At 42.7% G+C, this 23142-nt stretch overlaps 1 protein-coding gene across 4 annotated transcripts in view; it reads right to left on the bottom strand.

Annotated features, from left to right (window-relative positions):
* The window catches only part of KMT2D (lysine methyltransferase 2D), a 1162185-nt gene extending 1143075 nt beyond the window's left edge, over positions 1-19110 (bottom strand). For all 4 annotated transcript variants that reach the window (XM_069230486.1, XM_069230488.1, XM_069230487.1 and 1 more), the window contains exon 1: positions 18618-19110. The gene's annotated coding sequence lies outside the window, so the exon portion shown is untranslated. The remainder of the gene's footprint in view (positions 1-18617) is intronic.
* Positions 19111-23142: the final 4032 nt, after the last annotated feature.

Here is a 23142-nt window from a genome sequence, read left to right as displayed (position 1 = left end):
TACTGAAGAGAAACAATGTGGGGCACTGGAAGCAGTTTACAGTGGCGCAAGGCACAAACACTCAAAAATATCTAATGTGCCAACACAGGTGGAAAGGGTTCACACAGGAGTTCCCCAAAACATTCCAATGCCGAGATGTGGTGCCCTAGTTGGGTGTTAGCAGACTTACAGCGAATAAGATTAATATATACACTGGGTAGATAAACGTAGCTGCCACTTCACATGTTAGGCTCAAAATGTTCAAAGCACAGGTTACAACAAATGGAAGCACCACAGACCTATGGCATCAATTCATGACAAGACACATACACAAATGATGGAAAGACTAAACTATATGCTAATGCAGGGGTCTTCAAACTCGGGGGCAGGCCCCGCTAGGTGGGACTCAAGTGATCAAGGGGGCGTGAGGTAGGGCACCAGGGACCAGCAAAAAGAAGCATTCTGCAGATAACAGTGCTTTCTTTTAAGCAGAAAATAATTTATTGCATTTTTAGAAAAGGTAACAGAACTTATCTGCAATGTTAAAAAATAAAAGCCTAGACATTTTCAGACATTGCCAACTTATTAGAATAATTGTGAAAAATTCTAATAGGGAGGGGGCTGATTTTTGTTTTTCCACCTGGCGGGGCCACAGCACTAAAAAAGTAACAACTCAATGCAGAGCCAAGGGGATGGTGAGCTTGGCTATGGGCCAAAGATTATGCAGCTGAGCAGCACAACAAAATCTTTTTGTTGATGCTTTTCAGTGGGGATGATGGGGGAAGGAGAGGAAGAGCCCAGCAGTCCCCAGAAAAAAGGGAAAAAAGTGAGGGGAAGGAAAAAAAAAAAAAATAAATAAACACACACAAGCATTTGCAATGCAATAGGTCTCACATTAGTCTGACTTAGCTATTGAAGATGTAAATGCATAACTAGACTCTTCTTGCCACATAAATTGGCCAACCTGGCCACATAATTCCAGTGGTCCTGCATATAATTAAAGCACTTCCATTTACCTTCTGCCTTTATCTGCAGCAAAAAAAAAAAATGAAAATATTGCCATTATTTATTATATTACTATTTTGGGATCCCAACCTAGTGTTATGACTCAGATGACCTAGACATAAACAGCAGGTCATGCAGTGAGTTATGGGCAAAAATGTTTTGTATAAGGAATGCTCCGCAAACCGAGTGCATCAAATATTGTAGTACCTTAACTGTAATGCTCAGAATAGCCCCTACGGAGCATTGAAATAAAAATAAAATTTGGTTAAAAAAAGAAAAACACAAGTCATGTAACCATACAGTCGGCCCCTAGAGGGCATAACTACTTTAAAACAGAATGGCAGAAAATAATGCAGTGTAACAATATATGTAACCCCTTACACATTTTCAGGCTCGTCAGGCCAACTGTAATACTTTTACAAACAAGGCCCTTAAAACACAAACCACTCGGCTGTAAAACAAAATGTCCAGCCATGAGAGAGCTTAAATACATTTAATAGTGGGAGAGTAAAGTAAGCTGAACAGGAGAAACCATCTGTAAGAACACGATGTAAGTTGAACAAAAACGTTGTTTATTTCTCCATGCCTCAGCTACATTTTAAAATACATATGTTCAAAATATCACCCCAGCGCTGCGCCGCCGATCTATGCCTTTCCGCTCCACCAACCGCCGTCCCCTCGACATCCTGAATACCGCGCGCCCACACACGCGTCAGGAATCGAGAAAACGGCTTGTGCGAGCAGCTCCGCCGCGCGTGCAATAAACTAGAAGAATTCTAGTTGCACACGCGGAAAACACTACAGAGAGGTTACTATTTTTGGGCCCCTCCAACCTAGGATGGGGTCCCAGAGATGACCTAGACAGAAAAGGTGTGTTGTGCTGAAAGGTTTGGTGGTTGTCCCATTGTCGTAGGACCACCACAGGCTAATAACCACCTATAGCCCAATAATTTGCACACCTTTTGCATGTTATGGCCATTGAGCTCCTGTCTCTTAAGAACACACACACACACACACACACACACACACACACACACACACACACACACACACACACACACACACACACACACACACACACACACACACACACACACACACACACACACACACACACACACACACACACACACACACACTCTCTAAATTTGCCTGCATCTGGCAGCCCTTGACAGACTATTTCACCTGCCTAAAAACTCCTGCTTTCCACCACCCAGACATAGAGCGCTCCAGTTATTTGATTCCCCAGATATAGCAAAGCAGCCTTGGTGGGGACTGCGCTCTTGCCCCTACATCCACCCCACCCCCCTTTCCTCCACTTATGTTCCTTCTGCCAAAAACCCAGGCCTCTTGACGTTTTGCAGATCATGAGACATATTTTCCCCGACCTCTAAAGTTCAATTGTTTTCCTGTATTACTTCCGAATTGCTTGTAGGCACATTCGCAGAAATCACACCTGCTATGCTCCCTTGTTAGGCACTCTTTGCCTGTGCAGGTCTGGCTTGGCTGCCACATGCGTACTGCCTAAAGTTGTCCAACCTATCGTGATACTGTAATGTGGTGGAGGCCTTTATCTGCTACAAGTATGATGAGCTGCATGTTACTTTGGTTTGTGAAAATAAAGACTGAGTAATAAAGAAAAAAAAAAGCCGTATGAAAATAAATTTCTGTAAAATAAAATCGTTTTGTAATGAGAAGTGTTGAATTACAAATACACACAAGTAAAGCTCTCTCTTCGCTGCCGTCCTTCTCCCTCACCCCCACCAGTGCTGAGCCCTTTTTTTGGTGGTTTGAGGTTGTTCGATCTTAGGCCCTCATAACTTTTTGCCCACATAATATTCACCGCCAAAACCAAACAATTAGTCAAAATACTACTAAATTTGGGGGGGGGGGGGGGGGGGGGAGGATGGGGAAAAAGTGCTGCAGAATAAAGCATCTGTTTTTTCCTGGCAAATGGCATCAATGAAGAGTTTGCAATTCTATAAATCACCATCTTCCCAGCTTTCAGGAAAAGGCCAACTTGAATCAGAAAACTTAATTTGTCAACACAGATTTGGCATTACTGGGGCATAGTGCACTTTTCCTATTTGTGGTGCTTTCAACCTCTTTCCAGTTTGTGACAGAAATGGGTGTGAAACCAACAGTGGAGCTCAGAAAGCTAAAAAAAAAAAAATCTGAAAAGTAGAGAAAAATCTTAATTCAGCAAGGGGTCATTTGTGGAGATTCTTCAAGGTTTCCCTACAGAAAGTAACAATTGATATAAAAAAAATACTGAAATTGAGACCAATATACCGTTGCATCCCCTAGACCCTTCTGGTTGCAGGGATATATAGGGCTTGTACGTTCACCAAGAACCCGACGATCCCGCAGCCAATAACTGAGCTGCACCTTGCAATAGTTTTCCTTGTGTACCAGGCATAAAGAAATTAATTTGGTAAAATATCAAAAGTGAAAAAATAGATAAAGGAAACCTATGAATTTCGTAAGTGGGCACAAGATATGGAGTTTTTAAGGAGTGGTTATTTTCACACCTCTGAATTTGGGGGTACCAGTAAATAGCATGTGAATTACAGGCAATTTCTCAAAATGTCTTCTTTCTTGCACATTATCTTGCATTCGGAAGGAACTTCCAGAATCTGCAGGGATCCACAAAATTCCTACCACCCAGCACTGCCCTACCTGAGCCAATAAAAGCGCTGCCCCACCTGTGTGCCTGGGCCTAGTGCCGCAACAGGAATGGATCAAACCAAGAACAATGGGAGCACTTGTGTAGAGACACCAATTGACCTCAGTTGAATCCGTTCCCGTTGCTAGCACTTAATTGACATATGTGGGGCAATGCTGGGTGGTACAAACTTAGAAACTTCTGGAATTTGCAGGAATCCACTATCACAGAAATGTAGGAAAAAATGCATGACCTCAGGCAAAGTTGGAGTTTTGCAAGGCATTGTGGGTAAGAAAATGGTGCAGGTGCATTTGAAGCACACCACCCTGTACTTCCCCAGATGTCTACTTTTCAGAAGTGGCTCTGTCTGGTAGGTTTTTTCAGGTAGCAGCCTACCCAAGACCAAAGTGCAGCCACTCACCATTACAAGTGGGACGACAGTGGGAGTTAGCCAATCTCTGCTGGCCCACATGTGAAATCAACACCCAAAAGAGTCAAATCTCCTTTTCCTTGCCACTGGGATGAGATGCTGTAGTCACCAGGGTGGGCAGAAAGACTGTGCCTATTTTGGGCAGTGGGGGGCATTGCCATGCCCATTCTGGGCAGCCCCCACCCCTAATAGTCCCTGGTACCTAGCAGGTTTCTGTTACCCCTAAGGGGGCAGAAAGACTGTGCCTATTTTGGGTGGTGGGGGGCATTGCCATGCCCGTTCTGGGCAGCCCCCACCCCTGATAGTCCCTGGTACCTAGTAGGTTTCTGTTACCCCCTAAGGAGGCAGAAAGACTGTGCCCATTTTTTTTTTTTTTTTTTTATTTTTTTTTTTTTTTTTAAGGGTGGGAGGATTGCCATGTCCCCACCCCTATTGCCTTCATCTGTGCGCCCCCAGTCCCCAGAGGGGGTGGGGATGCAAGAAGACTACCCATTTTTTGGGGGGATGGGCCATCATAGCCCGCACCAACACCTGCCTTTGTGCTTCAGGGGCCGAGACAGCTCCGGGAGCACCAAGGAAGGAAAAGTGAAATGAGCCAATCGACTAATTTCACCTTTGTTTTCGTGGAAATTATATCAGCTCGCTGCGTGCTCATGTAATTTCCCTGAAAACATAGAAACAGGATCAGGAGGTGGGGAAGCTTTCTCCCATCTCGCGATCTGTGGGTTTTTTTTTTGGTTTTTTTTGCAGGAAAGCCCTCTGGTACCTGCACCAGAGGGCTTTGCAGTGCTGTGAACATCGGACGGTCTGGAGCCGTCCGACGCACACGAGCACCAATGTGTTGGACGGCTTCTGGCCGTCAGACGCATCAAAGGGGTTAAGGAGTTTAGAGCACATCTTAAACTGCAGGCTTACTGCTAAAATAACTAGCAGTTTCAACTATGTTAACAAAACAATGGAAGAGCAGACTTGTTGTAGGTAAAAATAGGCTTTCCAAATACAACCTGCTCACACAGAAGAAGCTTCTTCTAGAACATCCTTCTAACTAAGGAAAAGTGTTTTAATTCTACAGACCAATAGACAGATATTTTTCTTCACAACGAGGTGGTTACTTCCACGACAGAGACTCAGAGGATGGAGGTCATTTGCCAGTGCAATACGACCAAAACCATGATCCTGTAGCATATGAGAGAGTCACAGAAGGAAGATGTAGGGGAAACAGTTTGAAAACACACAAAGTAGGAAGGATTCAGAAGTCCATCTGAACAAAGTTACGAAACACCAAAGCCTAAATAGACAAAATAAAAAAAACCTTACAAAAAAATAAAAAAGAAGAATTATTCAGCTTAGACACAACTTGAGGCATCAAGGAGTGCATTTTTTATTTTTTACATTGCAGTTAAAAAAAAAAAAAAAAAAAACAGTGAACACGCTAAAATTGTTGGAACTCAGGGAGGTTAGCCTCCAATAGTTATTAGAAACGTACAGCTTCAGGGATTTAAACAGGCAGCACGTACTGTGTAGTCACAAGGCTTAACTTGCCTGAACTATACAAGCAGATGCAGCACTGCATCCATCTTGCTTAAAAGTTCAACATAAAGTTCACATAGAAAGAAACGATAAATAACAGAGTGCCAAAGCATTTTAAGGCAACACGGTTGTCACAGTCTTGCCATGTAGTTATGTTTGAAGTAAAAATTTCTCATGTGCTCAGTGTTTCTGTCTAGCACCAGCAAGCTATCGGTCAATGATGTAAGTAACCTGATAATCCGCATACATTCATAAAGAAAAATATGAATTAAGGAAAAGGTCTGGATTGACAAGCAATTTTCTGGCACTCCTGCCTTCACTAGAGTTCCACAACTGACAAGTCTACCAGGAACAAAAAAAACAAAATGAGGTAGTTAGTATCACATTTACAACCTAACTCACTTCAGAATCGACCCAGCCATGTGCAAAGCAGCCTTGATCCTGCTCCAACGAGAACAGTTCAAACAGCACTGCTAAACCAGGTCCTCGCTGTACCAGAACACAAGCTGCCCAAGCCCGGTTTCAAACAAATTGGGCTTTTTCAGTCGAGAGCAGCTTGCTTTCAGCGACAGTGAATACAGGACCCGGTCCCATGTCTGAATAATCCCTAGGCCACTTACAACCAGCTAATGCCGATTTCAGTCTTCTAATTTAACTTATTTTACATTTCTCATTATGTGAATATATTCTTTTATGAAATTAAGAACATGTTAAAGAACTGAACAGTGTTCCGATTATTCAACAATTAAAACTTTTTTTTTGTTTTTTTTGTTTTTTTTTTTACACATTTTTAGACATGTTTGAGAAACAATTTGGCACAGATTACTTTTGCATCATATAGCAACACATTTGTTGCATTTGTCTAAGAAAGTAAAAGCTCTGCTGGTTATTTGTGAACTGCAAAGCTTACAATTTTACGACAATCCAATGTCCAATACAGATGTTAAAGAAAGAAAAAAAAAAATAATAATAATAAGGAGCATTTGCAATGCAATGGGTCACACGTTTGCTCAAGTTAGAGCTATTAGCATTGAAGCGAGTCAATTCAAAGCACCACATCCGCCATGAGCACGAAGGAGAGAGTCAAAAGATAAAGAAGTTCGCTCGCAGTCAAACGTATCGACAAAAGTGCAATCATCCATGTAACAGGGTCAATGGCCAAAGCAGTAATAAAACTGCCCCACGGAGGGACAAACGTAAAGCCTTTACCAATGATAAAGGATTTTTGAAAGGCAAGCCCATGAAAAAGTGATGGGCATGCAGTAGGTGTGGGTAAAAGCCCACCGCTAGATTACAACACAACAGTGCTTGCGAGCTCGACCAAGAAAAGAAAAAAAAAAAACACACTGAAAGGCTTGGTTCACAATTGGGGAGGGTCTCAGACCTGTACAGTAAAATGTCACTGGCCAGGACGCATGCATCACCAATAGCTGTTTTTTTGGAACCAGGATAAAGCTTTTTAGTTAAGAAATCACATAAGACCGAAGGGGTTGAGTTGCATGTTCCAATCAAATCCATTGTGGATTTATTCTTCAGCTGTTCTGGTGCGAGAACATTAAACTTAGTGTCTCTTGCTCTGCATGCCCAAGTGTTCCCAGCAGGTCAGTGCAGCCCCCTGGATAAATAGCATGAATGAAAAAGATCGACATCACAGAAACCCAATGCTACTTGTATCCCTCAGAGCTGAAACAAGTTTGTTCTAGATGTAACAGTTAATGTAAACACACACCCCGGGAGGCGTGAGGGGTGAATTTGCGTAGCTAGCATAACTTCCTTTTGTGGACTAGCTAACAAACCATTAAGAAACGTTGTAAGAAGGTCTAGACATTATCTGCAAGTGAATCGATGGCACAAATGATGTTCCAGTTGAGCATTTTTTTTTTTTTTTTAAACAATCACCTGAGGCATAGGGTCTAGGAGCTGTGACAGTGTTCTTCCTCATCTTTACAGATGACCCAAGATGGTGCAACCCCAAGTCTCAGGAGTTTAGTTCAGTGTCACAGAAGTGGCAGCGCGAAAAACGCAAGAGACTAAGAAAGACAAAGCTGCAATAAGTGGTCGGCCCCATAATGCAATCTCCTGCGTTACAAGACAGCTATGATGCAAAGAATTAAAGAGAAGGGAGGTTCTCAAAAAGACTGGAACCGGCCATGCCACCATGCATGGGGCTCCACCACCTCCCTTGAGGGCTGAAGGCAAAGCATACCCTCCTCTCAGGGGAGCGGAGGAGACATCTGAAGCAGGTGTTGTCTCTGTTTACCAATGCACTGGATAGCTGATGCTCTTTACCGTACCTCTCAGAGAGAGCAGAAAAAGTGAAGATTGAACACCATCACAGGCACCCTAAGCTGTGAAATAAACGCACGGGAAAGCAGAAATTGAATGAAGAGCAGGAAGCCAAAGTATCACAGAGCAAGTTTCTTACGAATGCAGCTCTTAATTAATTTCAAGTAACACCTTTAATAAAGTTAAAGGCAGCAGCTACCAAAATGGAGGATGCCCCCAGAATAGGCCTGTTAGTACCAAAAGTACACCGACTACCATAAAAAGCTGTGCAAGGTCGCTCAGGCAGTGGAATAACTGGGATACAACCAACTTTTGCAGGAATGTCAGAATTGCACTGTAACCTCCAACTGAACTGAAAGTCAATGTGTAGGGCCTAGAGAACACTAGGGTATTTAATCTCCGTGATCTAGACATTTTAAGGTGAAAGGTGAAATGGATGAGGTTCAAGTGTTACGCTCAGACCAGCTATATACTCTATGTTGGGTACTGTGATCGAACGAGATGATACATCAGGATCGTCCAGTAACCAATTTGTATGTGGAACTTTACATGCAGGGACAGAGTGCGGCTCATTTTGCACATACTGAACAGGGAAACTACAGCAAAATGATAAATTTTATTCAGCAGCACGGCTGGAGTGAGAGGTACTAGTATGGTACCCATCTAGGCTCTGGTTGAATTATAACCACAAAGGCCACACATTTTGACAACTACAGACTCATACCAAATGGATCATTCTGCAAAAATAAAAAATAAAAAACATCTTTGAACCCGGATGACAATTCATTGAAGACAATCCCATGCTTTCTGATCTCCAAACAGGAGTCCCTCCAGGTAGAGGCACTGAATCGGGCTTAATCTCTATCTGGGATGAACTTAAAAACAGAGTGGACCAGAACCGTGTTGCTGCCCTTCTCTTGAACTTTTCAGCAGCCTTTGACATAGTGGATCAATGTCATCTGAAGACAGAAGAGAGTGCACAGCTCTAATCCGGATCACATCCTACCGACACAAAAGAAAAAATCTCATTCTTACCACCCATTCTCTTCTATATCATCCAACATTAAAACAGGAGTCCCACAAGGATCAGTTATCTCACCCATGCTTGGCAGCATCTACAAGAAAATCATTACCTGAAATGATCAATGGGTTTAGTTTAACATCATCCGTGATAACTATGCAGATAATTCTAAAATTGGAAAGCCCAAGGGACATTAAAACATCAACACTCTTCAACTGTCTATGGTCCACTGACCAATGGATTACAAAGAGCCAACTATGTGAAGATACAAAAATAAATTAAGAATGCTGCTGTTGGACCCCACACCTCCTCTGCTTTAAGGGTGCTACCCTTCTTAGGGGCTGAAAGAAGATCTTCCTTCAAGCTGCTGTTTATCACACAAGAAGAAACACCTGGCAAATGGCCAGGATCAGGAAGAAAATTTAACAAATACATACAAAGGTACCTAAACTCAGGAATTGCTCCCCACCTCATAATTCCTACATACAAAAGAAGAAGAAGAAGAAGAAGAAGAAAAAAAACACACACGGTTGGAACATCTATGTTCAAGCAGCTAAACCTCAAACATAAAATCCATAGACAACCATCTGAATTTCAGAAAAAAAGTCGATAGCTGGCTCTTCCCCACATGATAACTACATTCACAAGATAAGAATATACCACAAGAGTATACTCACACATGACAAACTATACTTCTCACAGTTTGGAAAGAAGCTGTTATATGGGTACACTTCACTGTACTTTGAACTATTCCTTCGGTTATAAGCAGTTACATTTATTAGAGGAAACCTACATATCACAAGAGACGTGTCTATTAGACCAAGTCAATATTGCTACTTCTATGTACACAGAATATATAGAGGGTTATGCCTGCTACTAATAACTACAATAAGATATATAAATGTTACAGTTATTTAAAACCATATAATGTACCACAAGATAAATGTGGACAGCAAATAATGGGAATATTGCTTCTTCAATGTCCATGTGGCTATTTATATAGAGGAGTTTAATCAAGCTAACATATCTTTACCACGTGTGTATATACGCACACACATTTCGCTATTAGAAAAAGAAAAAAAGAAAAAAGAAAAAGTATAATTCCGTCCTTCCCATCCTGTCATGCCAAACCTTTCTGACTAGTATGAACTCCTAAACATCCTTCTCAAACTTTCACCCCCTCCTTTTCAGCCATTCCACCCAACTAACAAAAACACATTGCAACTTTTTACAAAAATACTACTACTTCCTCTTTTCAGTTTCATTATTCTATCCCTACTCCAAACTCTACTAAACATACATTAAATAAAGAGCACAAACGTAACACAACTAATGCACCAAGAAAACATAACCTGGTAACTACTCATCTTGGATTCTGGAGTAGCATGCTACTCACTGAAAAAAAATGCTTAAATTGCCTCATCAGGGGTCATAACTATATAAATACATTAACAGTTATAACTCAACATAAAGGTGCTGTCTAGGCTTTTATGAAAGGGGTAAAGTCGACATGAGGCGTAAAGGAGGGCTATGGTGGATAAAGCATTATTTGAATACACATTATACAATCTATAGTTTGAACTGGGTATATTTCAGCTGGAGGACTGCAACAGGGGTGGCCTCACTATGAGTCAAGACTTTTTCGGTTTCTTTGAGGGTAGCTTCAATTGATTATTCTACAGGTTTAAATTGTGTTCCAGATCATTAAATTCCATTGAAGCATTCGGCCTGATACATAGTAGGTTTTACTACTATAAACAGTTCTGTTGGCATCACAATTTAATGACTATGCTGAATTATATGGATTCATCAGCACTTTTGTCTTTTTACTGGAGCATCCTGGTCATGTCCGTGTGGTGGTAGTTCAATAGTCAGATGCACTAATACCAGATGAACTGGCCTTCTCCCAACAACCTAGTAAATACGCAAATCAGCGGACAATACTGACATACACCCAGGACACCTCCTCAGGTAGAGTGAAACTACTAAAGGATATCACAGAATATAAGTCACATTTTCCAGAACATTCACCAAGAGACAAGCATCCACTGGAGCTTCGAAGAAAAGCATGGAAAGTGTCCTGTGGGAAGCCTGTAGAGATAAAATAACCTCACTGTGTAACATGCATAAACTCATCTGTACCAAAGGTTCACCACGGGCAGTAAACTGAGATCTGAAAATTAACTGCACCTCAAGATCATCCGGGTAATAAGCTTTGCTTTATAAATACCGGATTAAAAATGAAATGAGGAGATATGCTCAACTTTACATTCTACTGCATGGAGCCCTTCCAGTGTTGCACTTGGTTACAGGTGAAATAACTGCTTTAGGAGGCCCTAGTATTACAGCCTCTAAAAAAGGCAGCAGAAAATATTAATGTTGAGCTGCTTCAAAATTCAAACTACCCATTCAAACCCAGTATTTTCAGCCTTCCCCTTTTCTTACTAATGAATCAGTTTAGCTTGTTCCTAGAGCTGGCCTTGCATTCATTTACAGTTAAGGTATCTCTAGTCTCACCTTTCAGTGGAGGTGGTGACTCTAAGAAGATTATTTCTTGCAAAAGCTGAATGTATGCCACACATCTTGATCCCGTTCTACTTCTAGACCACTATATTTCCCGCTTTACACCACAATACTGACGCAGTGATAATGACAGGAAAAGAAGACTCTACATTTCCCCATGTAAGTGTTGTTTCCAACTTCACGTCCCCTCCATTTTGGTTAAGTAGCTTCTCTTTTACTCTCCTAGTTTATAGGGGTGGCTTTTCTCGCTTTACAACATAGTACAGTAGGTTTGTATTCCATTTTTAATGATTTAGTTTGTTGTTGATAACTCTTCTGGGTGTTCACCAAGTTGAATATTGCAGGTCAGTTTCTCACAAGCCAAGAGGCTTTATAGTTACAACTGGCGCACGACCAACTGTACATTCACTTAAAGTTGTGCACTTCAAGTACTTTATTTAAGATAATTAAATCTAAATTAGCGGGTTGAGGCCTGTTCATCTTCACAGCCCATTAAAGTTGTGCTTATTAAATGTCTTGCACCCTTTTGAAGTTGCAAATGCTATAGGATTTTTTTTTTTTTTTCCAACAAAGATGGGGGAAAAAAAAGAAGAAAAAAAATAAATAAATGACATCTATAATACTTGAGAATCCTTATCTAATCCCACAAATTACATTCGTGTAGCCTGGATTACAGTTTTCACCAACAAACTGTATGAAACAGCCCATAAGCGAGGAAACGCTCCAGCTGGGTAGTTCTGACATTAGAAAGAAGTTCTTGAAAGTTTTTTTTTTTTCTAATGTAATTCAAGGCCTATTTCTAGAATGAGTCATGAAGGTAACTTCTTTCTCACTGCAATATTTTCAAGGTGGCCTTAAAATTTGCCAATGCAGCCTTTTGTTTTGGTGGACCGCCTTCAGCTATAATGCAGTTTAATCACAGGTGGTGTATCTTGTAGACATTCTGGAAGTAGAAGGTTTACAAATTGAAAGTGACTAACGGCATGGAGAAGGTGGACTACATTTTGTTCTGTATAGCTCTTAAGAAACTTAAAGAGGCGCCAGGGAGCCTTAACAAGAGGGCAATCATGGTCTAGGCCTCCTTAGTAAAATGGTCACAATAATCCTTGCTCATACAAGCAATATTTTTACTTATTACATGGATTCGTCTTTTTATTCTGTATTAAATCACAATACTTCTTGCACAATAAGAAGCTGTGGGCACAAATGCTTTTGCCAAGGATGCTCAACAACCTATTCCCCCCTCCAACCCCCCCCCATGCTGTCACTGCTCTACCACTTGTGGTCACTTCTTAGTAATAATCCAGCTCAGCGTGGCTCGGCTGGAAAAAATCTTATTTAATATACTTGCAATATTGAGTACTTAATCACTGTTGCAACAATCTCTTGCATAAACTGCAACATTTCTTACTTGACTTTCATACTGTGATTTTATTGTGCTAAAGTCATGATATTTCTTGCCTAGTTTCATGATGCAGTGAATTATACTAAGGCCACAGCATTCCTTGTTTCATGTACATGCCTTGAAAAGTCTTACAACTGCTACAGACTTACATATCTAATAAATTGAATGATATGCTCGACCAATTGTTGGACACATTTACCTCCCACTTGAAACATAAGAGGCTGTTGGTTAAAGTTATTTCAATACACTATGAATTGTGATCTTGATTAACTAAAAGGCCTGCGTATCAAAAGCAATGCAATGAGGCTCCTAGAGCTCCATGGGTACTTATACATTCCAAAGCAGTGGTTCCCAACCTGTGGTCCGGGGACTCGGAGTCCGCAAAGCCTCTTCAGGGGACGGGGAGGGGGGGGGGGGGGGGGGGGGGGTCTGTGATTGCTTAGAAAACTAATATTAACAGACTGATAAAGTGTATATAAATAAATTGGCTTCATATATAATTGATAAATTAAAAACATGCTGTAAATGTCAAGATATTTGAAATTGGAGGCTAGAAAATTAAATTAGCATCCTCAGACTGAGTCATGGGAGCAGTGCTGGTGCATCACACAGAATAAACTTTAGACAGTGTGTGGCTTCAATCGAATTTAGAAAAGCTCCAACCTTCCTATTAAAAGTAAAAATTTTAATTGTTTGCAAATTGAATAAAATGTTTTATCATTTACATTTCTGTTTGATGGAATGCTTGTTTCTCTATTCTTTGTGTATTGTTTTGCAGTTCAAATCATCAACAATGTTTAGGCCTCGGTCCACGGATTCCAGTAATGACTCAGTGGGGTCCCCTCATTCCAATAATGATAAAGTGTGTGGGGGTCCACAAAAGTCAAAAGGTGAGGAATCACTGTCATAGCAGAATTAATCTTTCAAAATGTCTACAGAATTTATTTTATTCATGTTGACAGAATTCTGGGTTTTGCTATGAAGTCTATTAAAAGTACAATTCTCTCAAATTCGGTGTCTGCAGGTTTAATTTGGCGGCTCAATGAGTAAACCTTCAATATGCATTATTTTAATGTTTTTATTTTGCAATCTTTGAGACTGTTTATGAATTGACCGAGTGGACTAGTCATAGGTGTGCCACAAAGTCTGAACTAGCCAGCTCCATGAGAAATACAAACAATTGACAACAGAAAACCCTACAGAAAGGCCGCACTTTCCTTTGATATAGAGTGTAAACACAGGTGCTCAGTACATCCTAAACATGCCCGTTGTCCAACATGTATTAAGGGGCAAGAAACTTGCACCAACAAACTATAATCAAAAGGAAGAATGGAGCACACTATTATTGATTTACTTCCAATAATAATTGAAACCCTGAGTCCTTTGGTTCTATTTAAACTTCAATAGACAACCATGGTACAGTTCAAATACATAATAAGTTCTACATATTGGCTACACTATTTGAAATTCACATTTAATACAAATAGAAACACACCTATACAAATAAAACTAATAATTCAAAATAACAACAGAAAATTAAAGAAATAAATATCACAAATTTGACACAACTCGTCTAAAGGCTTTGTTTTGCATCTCAGGATATAGTGGAAGAAAGGTTGTTGTGCCTCGCTTTTAACTAGGGTTAGAAAATTACGTTTCATCGGGAATCTCTCCACTGGAAATGAAATTAGTACAGATGTGTAGCACCCCTGTACCCTACTGGACAAACAGATTTTGAAAAGTTCATACCAAATGCGAAGGGACGAGCCTTGAGAAAGTCCCTTTAGGGACGAAACACGTGTCGGCTGAATTTGGTTCGGATTCTGCAGCGAATTGTTTCGCATTGGATACTAAGAAACTGCATTGCTTCAAGTCAACATATGGGACAACATACACCCTTGTCACGGACTTTTTGGACTTGGGTGTCTTTTGACTTTTAAGTCTCTGGAGTTCAATGATATGGACTTTCTAGACGAGTTGTGTCAAATTTGTGATGGCTGAAGTTGGTTCGGATTCTGCAGCGAATTGTTTCGCATTGGATACTAAGAAACTGCATTGCTTCAAGTCAACATATGGGACAACATACACCCTTGTCACGGACTTTTTGGACTTGGGTGTCTTTTGACTTTTAAGTCTCTGGAGTTCAATGATATGGACTTTCTAGACGAGTTGTGTCAAATTTGTGATATTTATTTCTTTAATTTTCTGTTGTTATTTTGAATTATTAGTTTTATTTGTATAGGTGTGTTTCTATTTGTATTAAATGTGAATTTCAAATAGTGTAGCCAATATGTAGAACTTATTATGTATTTGAACTGTACCATGGTTGTCTATTGAAGTTTAAATAGAACCAAAGGACTCAGGGTTTCAATTATTATTGGAAGTAAATCAATAATAGTGTGCTCCATTCTTCCTTTTGATTATGAAATACAAACAATGCAGGGAAAGCTTGATATTTGCCAAGAATATCGTGCATACGTTAACGGTTTCAAATGCAATCTACTTGCAACCTCAAAAAGAATTTGGAAAGCATGCCTTCTCTGCGAGTATGCTAAATTATTCGCATTTAAGCACTTAATAAAAGCATACAACTCACAAAAGCAATCGCATGTTTCATTTACAACCACCACTTAGTACAAGTCCAAATGTGTGCATCAGCGGACACTACAAAAGAAGGTTGTGTTTTTTTGTTTATACAACTATCTGGCGTCTTAGAAGTCGAGAGATTTTACACATGGCATTAGTCGAAAACGCCTGTGGACAAAGATGACTACAGATCGTACCGTGGATTGCAAATCTTGGTCGTATCGATCAAAATGTCAGTGCGAATAAGATGCCCAATGTTATCAACAAAAGATTACATGACAAAAGCATTGGTCGCGTTTGAAAAATGGATCTAAACCATGGCAGCCAAACTGTCAAGGAGACGCTCATCATGCAGGCCATGCACATATTTTATGAACGTTAACTGTAATGAACGTTTGTTGACTCTGGACTTTTGCAACTAGGAAGAAAGGGTTCCGACTGAACGGGTGCTAAGCGAAACAAGTAAAGAAAGTAATAATTTACGGCCCACCCAATTGTAAGATAATAAAAATTGCCCCCTCAGACCAATGAATCAATAAATGTAGAAATGACAGCTTTCAATAAGGTATTTTTTCGATCAAGGTAGGATAGTTAACAGACAGATGTGGAGCAGCTTCTCGGATGGGCACGCAGGAGTTGTCATCTGAATAATGAACCTGCTTTATTGACATGCATCCATTGATTAATACGATTATGTAAGTGATTAATTAATACACGTGGAATTGCGAGAATATAATGAAGCTAGTAGTTCTGATGGCATAGCCTTTCTTGTGTTTGGAAATTGTTCGTGACAGTCAATCTCAACTTTCCTTTCGCTAGTACATGAACATTCTAATAAGGTTCAGCAAAAACATGTCGTGCAAACGCATGCTGTTTAGACACATCCCATAGCGAACAATCCGTTTGCTCTTTATTATCTGTCAAAACCTTGTTTTTTTTATTTAGCAGTGAAGATATTAAAGCTACTTAGGTCTGTAGGACTCTACTACTTGGAAGTGGAGCTGTAAACGTTTTGTTTACTAAATTACATTAAGGTAACATCCACGAGTAGGGAAAGATACTATGAATTACATAGGTGTGTAAGTTAAAGGGCGATCTTGTTTCTTTTTAGGGAAGCATTGTGTATTTTTTTTTTTGCTTTCACTTCCAAGAATACATAGTACCAGATCTCAAATCACCAACTATGGACGTCACAAAACCACTATCGAGACTGGCATTCCGCATACAAGAAAACGGCGTTTCGGTTTTATATGCAACCCTGAATATTCCAATTTCCCGACGCACTTGCATACACACAAAAAGGAAAACCTCAAAGCTGGCCGAAGCTGCAACATAGTATAGGAGCCATCATCTTGCGAAACTCAAACTCGGCAAATGTGGTGGACTCTACTTGCTCAGTGACAGGAATTAGTTAATGCTGTTAAAACCAATAAATCAAGTTTGCCCAGAAGACACACTCGAAACAAGTACACCTGGATAACAGAAGGTTTGACATGCTATACGAGTGGGCCACCCAACTGTTGAGAACCATCGATTACTAAATTAGTTTAAAATCTGGTAATTTTCATCGTAAATATTTGCAAGGTACAGGGTGTGTGTAAAGGACATTATGGTGCGTTTCTGCCAACTTTGCTATGGTATTTATTACCCTTTACCGGATATGCATTTTCATTTATTTTTGCACACAGTAGTGTAACCATCAAACATGTATGCAGTGTACGACTTATGTACATTGCCTCGTCAAGACTGGGACGTGTACAGAGCGCCGTGTACATAAAACAAAGTCCTAGTTAGACTTGTGCATAGAGCGATCGATCTGCTCACATAAAGTACACCTATTTAGGTATATCACTTTCCCCAACAACAACAAAACACACACACACACACAACACTACCCCCCGAAACACATTTTAATAAGCTAAGATGAACGTTGACCTAAAGACCAGTGTTTAACATTTTACCTCCACTCAGGTATGGCACAGCCTACAGCACATGATGATGATGAGGACTTTACGAATATGAAGTCTATAGTGAGCACACGGAGAACATGATTAAAGATAGGATCTACATAAAGCAAGTCCATATCAAGCACGCCTAAGGGCCACGCTGCATTAGACAGCACAGCAAAAACGGGATGGGGTGCTGCCTACTTAAAAAAATAAAATTAAAAAAAGGAGTGACAACCTGCAGCACATTAATCAGTATAGCATGTCTGCCACTTGTCGGGCCCCGTAGTTGCTAAGATCATGGGAATGTCTCTGCACATGGTTTTTGGTTGTAACTAACCGGAATAACGTAAATTAGGTACTTGGTGACTGTGCGTGCGTTGATAGAGTGACAAGCTTTGCGTCGTGCGGCTACGCAGCCGCAAAGGCTGTCAGTTGGGCTTTATGAGAGTGACATATTGACTGGTGTATCACTATGAAAAACACGGGGTACATGTAGAGGTGTGTATCCTAAAATAACTGCATTTTAAGAAGGCGCACCTGAATAAAACGTGGATGCACCAAGGTGTCAGCCTGGAGCACACTGCGAGTCTGACCAAGGTGGAGAAGTCAGCAGACTATAGGACATTACAGTGGAAGGGATGAGCACAAGGGATGGCACGTCAAAGGATGGTGCTGCGTGTAGCAAGATTGAACAAACTGAGGAATGGGTAAGAGTAGTGCATAGTTGGTACATCCAGTTAGCTAAGCTGCAGCATTCAAAGGTACATAACTGATGAGGTTTGGATGCAGCACATGGTGGTATCAAGTAGCCAATGCCATATGTGCATGAGCACAAGGGGCGGCGGAACCTCTGCATCAAGGGGGGAGGGGCACATCAGATTAAGGGGTGTCAACCTCCAAAACATGGGATTACAGGCTGCAAACTGCAGGGCGAGTGGCTGCAACGCGGAGAGGGGGCAAAGCAGGCAGCAAAATATGACTATCAATGGGTGAGGTTTAAACACAAGTGGAATACATCAACTGGTGAACGTGACAGGCATTTAGGGAAAACTTCATGTCACGTCATTAGGCCAGATGCGAAGTAGTCGTCCCAGTGAGTTCAATGCTCCTGCAGAGTGCTACACATACTACATCTCCAGTGACCCAAGAGCCAGATTGATAGGGGTCGGGAGTCCATTACAATCATACGTGAAAGCGCACTGCTTCAACTCGCAGGCATTGAAAGCAAAGCAACTCACCTCTACACTCCGCTCCACACCGGCTCCCGCGTCCTCATCCTCCGGGGCGGGGGCAGCATGGCGGGCTACTGGGGGCGGGGACGGACAAAGAGTAGGCCCGAATAGGCGGGGGAGTGCGACTAAGGTCTGCTCCGGGTTAACCACGGGTGGAGGTTACTGGGGGGTGAGGGAACTGTCCACCGCTCCGCTCTCTCCTCCCGGTACCTCCTCAGGTCGCCATCTTCACACCCCGGGGAACAAGTAGTGCGGCGAAGGAACACTGTGGGAAAGCCCCCGACGGTGCACTCCTGTTTCTGCATTCAGTAGTGGCACCGTGGTCTGCACGTCTCTTTCCTAGTGGAGGAGAGTTATGTTCCGCTACAGAAAGATCCAGGGGGGCCCGACGGGGCGCGCGGCCTGTGGCTGTGCTGCGCTGCGGCCCCGGGAAGGATTACTCCGCCGTTGGTTAACCCTTTGCCTGCCAGGACTACTTCCAGGGCCGTCGCGCGTGCGCTCTAAGGTGGGGCCTGGTCAGAGCGCAGAAACTGTCAGAGAGCGGAAGTGACATCACATCTGGGATGCCAGCAATTGGCAAGCCATGAACTGTTAGCAGTCGGAAGTGACATACTAGAGGGAGGGTGTAACACTAAATACATGGCGTTATTGTCGGTTGATAACAGTGGCGCCAGTAACTTTTTCCTTTAAGTAGGGCCTGAGCTCGTCTTTGTAAGGACCTGTAGTGATGAAGGCAGCACAAATTTCCAGGCGGTTGTGGTGAAGGACCCCCGAATATAGCGCAACTGTCGGGAACCGGATGTGACGACAAAAGCAAATGTAATGCATGAAGCTGAGTCCAAAATTTACCGCTTCGTGGAGTCGACTCACCAGCCTCTGTCTCTTTGTGTTTTATAACCAAAACAACACCGATAAAAGAGCACTGTCAATTAACTCTAAAGGGGCACGAAAGGTTGACGCTGTTTATGTAATTTCCCAATTACGAATCATAAAACCAGGATTAGCAGAATGGTATGTACTGTTCTAGTTGTGGAAATTCTGTCGGGTAAACCCTTGTAGTAAAGCATTAACCAAGCATCGGAAAAGCCACGAAGTCTCAGCAATGCACGAGTTATTGACTTTATCAGAGTCTTTTAGCCATGTTGTATAGCAGTGCCGTAGCATTTTGCCTTGACTTTTAACCAGAGCTGACCCTTTCTCTAATGGTGCCCCAGACGAAAAGACATTTTAAAATAAAATGAGGCAACAGCCCGTGTTCACAGGCCAGTCCCTTAGCGTCTGCAAATCAGCAACTTGCCTCTGAACATTTGTCTCCACGCCTTCTACCAGCTCACCTTAATCACCCACAATGTAGCTTCCTCTGTAGGGCTGGGTCCAAGTTGTTTGTTGGGAGGGTATTCATGTGTGATGACGGAGCAAGTATACATGGTAGGGTATTAAAAACAGCAACTACGGCATGTTAGGAGCGCTTTGAAAGGAATCACTGTATCCAAGGAAGAGTAAGTAGCATTGCTGCTTCCAGGCCCTTTATGCAGGCAGTTCTTTTCGTCCCTCCCTGGGTTCAGCTTGCCAATTACAAAAGACAACCCTGCTTTCAGCCATGTTGAACAGAGCCATGCTGCTATACAACATGGTTAAAAGACATTGACAAAGCCAGTAGCTCTTGCATTGTTGAGACCTATTGGCTATGCCAATGCTTGTTTGTTTTACTTTCAACTATGCTGCACATCAGACACGCTGCAGTACAAAATTGCAAAAAAAAACATTGACAAGGACAATAGATTTCGCATAGGCGATACTTTTTTTCTTTGTGCTTGTTCTCAGCATCAGGTGCATAAAATAGCCAGGGTTGGCAGAAGTAGAAATGTAGTGCACAATGAGCTCACGTGAATGGTGAATTTAAAATTGGAAGCAGTGTGATCAGGAACATTATATACCTGTTTAGGCTTTCCTTACATAATAAAAAAAAAAAAAATAGTGAACTTTAATCCACTTGAAATAGAAATCTCAGAAAATCTCAAGAAACCCAAGGCTGACCCCAACGATCTCAAAAACTTCCGACCGATCTCTCTCCTCCCTTTTCCAGCGAAAGTCATCGAGAAGATCGCCAACGCACAGCTCGCCCACTTCCTAGAAGCCAACTCCATCCTAGACCCCTCTCAATCTGGATTCAAACGAAACCACAGTACCGAGACCGCACTCCTCGCCGCCACTGATGACATCAGACAACAAATAGACAACGGCGAAACCTCAGCCCTCATCCTCCTCGACCTATCAGCCGCCTTCGACACAGTCTGCCACCGCACCCTACTGGCCCGTCTCCACGAAGCCGGCATCCAAGACAAAGCCCTCAACTGGATCTCATCCTTCCTCTCCGACAGAACCCAGAGAGTCCGGCTCTCCCCCTTCCGCTCCAAAGCCACCAACCTCATCTGCGGCGTCCCCCAAGGCTCCTCTCTCAGTCCAATGTTGTTCAACGTCTACATGGCCCCCCTTGCAAAAGTGGCCCGTCAACACAACCTCAGCATCATCTCCTACGCCGACGACACCCAGCTCGTCCTCTCCCTGACCAAAGACCCTCTCACCGCCAAAACCAACCTCCACGAGGGACTAAAATCCATCGCCGAGTGGATGAACAACAGCCGCCTGAAGCTCAACTCCGACAAGACGGAAGTCCTCATCCTCGGACGCTCCCCCTCGGCCTGGAACGACTCCTGGTGGCCCACTGCACTCGGACCCCCACCCACCCCAGCCAACCACGCAAGAAACCTCGGATTCATCCTCGACTCCGCTCTCACCATGTCCAAACAGGTCAACGCCGTCTCCTCTTCCTGTTACAACACCCTCCGAATGCTCCGCAGAATCTTCAAGTGGATTCCAATAGGAACCAGAAAGACGGTAACTCAAGCCCTCGTCAGTAGCAGACTTGACTACGGCAATGCACTCTACACAGGCATCCCAACAAAAGACATCAAACGACTCCAGCGCATCCAGAACGCATCCGCCCGCCTGATCCTCGACATACCCCGCCGATGCCACATCTCCCCCCACCTGAAAGACCTCCACTGGCTCCCCGTGGAAAAAAGGATCACCTTCAAACTCCTCATCCACGCTTACAAGGCTCTACACGACACCGGACCCACTTACCTCAACACCAGACTCAACTTTTACGTCCCCACACGTCAACTCCGCTCTGCCAACCTCGCCCTCGCCATCGTCCCCCGAATCCAGCGCAAGACCTCTGGCGGCAGATCCTTCTCCTTCCTCGCCGCCAAGACCTGGAACTCTCTCCCCACCTAGCTACGCCAGACCCAGGACCTCCTCACCTTCAGGAGACTCCTCAAGACTTGGCTCTTCGAACGCTAGCAGCTCCCTCCCCCCCCCACCCCCCCCAGCGCCTCGAAACCATGACGGGTACATAGTGCGCTTAATAAGTTCTCTGATTGATTGATTGAATGTAATATGTTGTTAAATTAATTTGCTGTCATTGATTTATCTGATAATCTTAGATCAAAAAGGTTTATAGCTAAACAGCTTGTACACTTTCCACATAATGCCCCAGGCACTGTCTGATAGTGGAAGACTGAGGGCTTCTTTACCACAGCTACTAACAATGCAGAAGGCACACCTGGCAAGCAGGGCAGTCAGTAGGACACTGCATTCTCCTTCTCCAGCACAAACAGTCATTCACTATGAGAGGGTAGCATGCTTCTGCGTGCCGCAAAGGATTTTGGTTGGATACGATTGGCAGCATAGCAAGAAGCATTGTCACCTCTGAAAGGTGTTGTAGATAAATAAGAGGCTGAGACCAGGAATATACTGAATTGTAAAAAAATGTAGATAATGCTTAACAGGCAGCTGGCGCTAAAATACAGGTATTTCGGAGAGGACGGGACTAGGGGCCAGATGTAGGAAAATTGCAAATTTCGACTTGCAATTTGCGAGTCCTTCCGACTCGCAAATTGCAAGTCGCAATTTGCAATGCAGAACGGTGTCTCAGACACCGTCTGTGAGTCGGTATGGGGTCGCAGAGACCCACCTCATTAATATTAATGAGATGGGTCGCAAATTGCGGCCCCATACCGACTATAGGCACTCGCAAACATGGAGGCCTGCTGTAGTCAGCAGACATCCATGTTCGTGACTGCTTTTAAATAAAGCAGTTTTTTTTTTTTAAGTGTAGCCCGTTTTCCTTAAAGGAAAACGAGCTGCACTTAAAAAAAAATCCGAAACCTTTAGTTTCGGTATTTTTTCAGGGTAGGTAGTGGTCCCTTGGACCTGAAAAAATTATTTGGGGCCCATTCACAAAGAGGAAGGAGTCCCATGGGGACCCCTTCCAATTTGCGAATGGGTTACCATCCACTTGAAGTGGATGGTAACTGCGACACCATTTGCGACCGCATATGCGGTCGCAAATGGTATTGCATACCACTAGGAATCGCAAATAGGAAGGGAACACCCCTTCCTATTTGCGATTCTGAAATGCATTTTGCGAGTCGGTCCCGACTCGCAGAATGCATTTCTGCATTGG

The sequence above is a fragment of the Pleurodeles waltl genome, chromosome 4_2, assembly GCF_031143425.1.
Source record: "Pleurodeles waltl isolate 20211129_DDA chromosome 4_2, aPleWal1.hap1.20221129, whole genome shotgun sequence".
In the NCBI taxonomy this organism is placed as follows: Eukaryota; Metazoa; Chordata; class Amphibia; order Caudata; family Salamandridae; genus Pleurodeles; species Pleurodeles waltl.
This window is presented reverse-complemented; position numbering and strand designations above follow the sequence as displayed.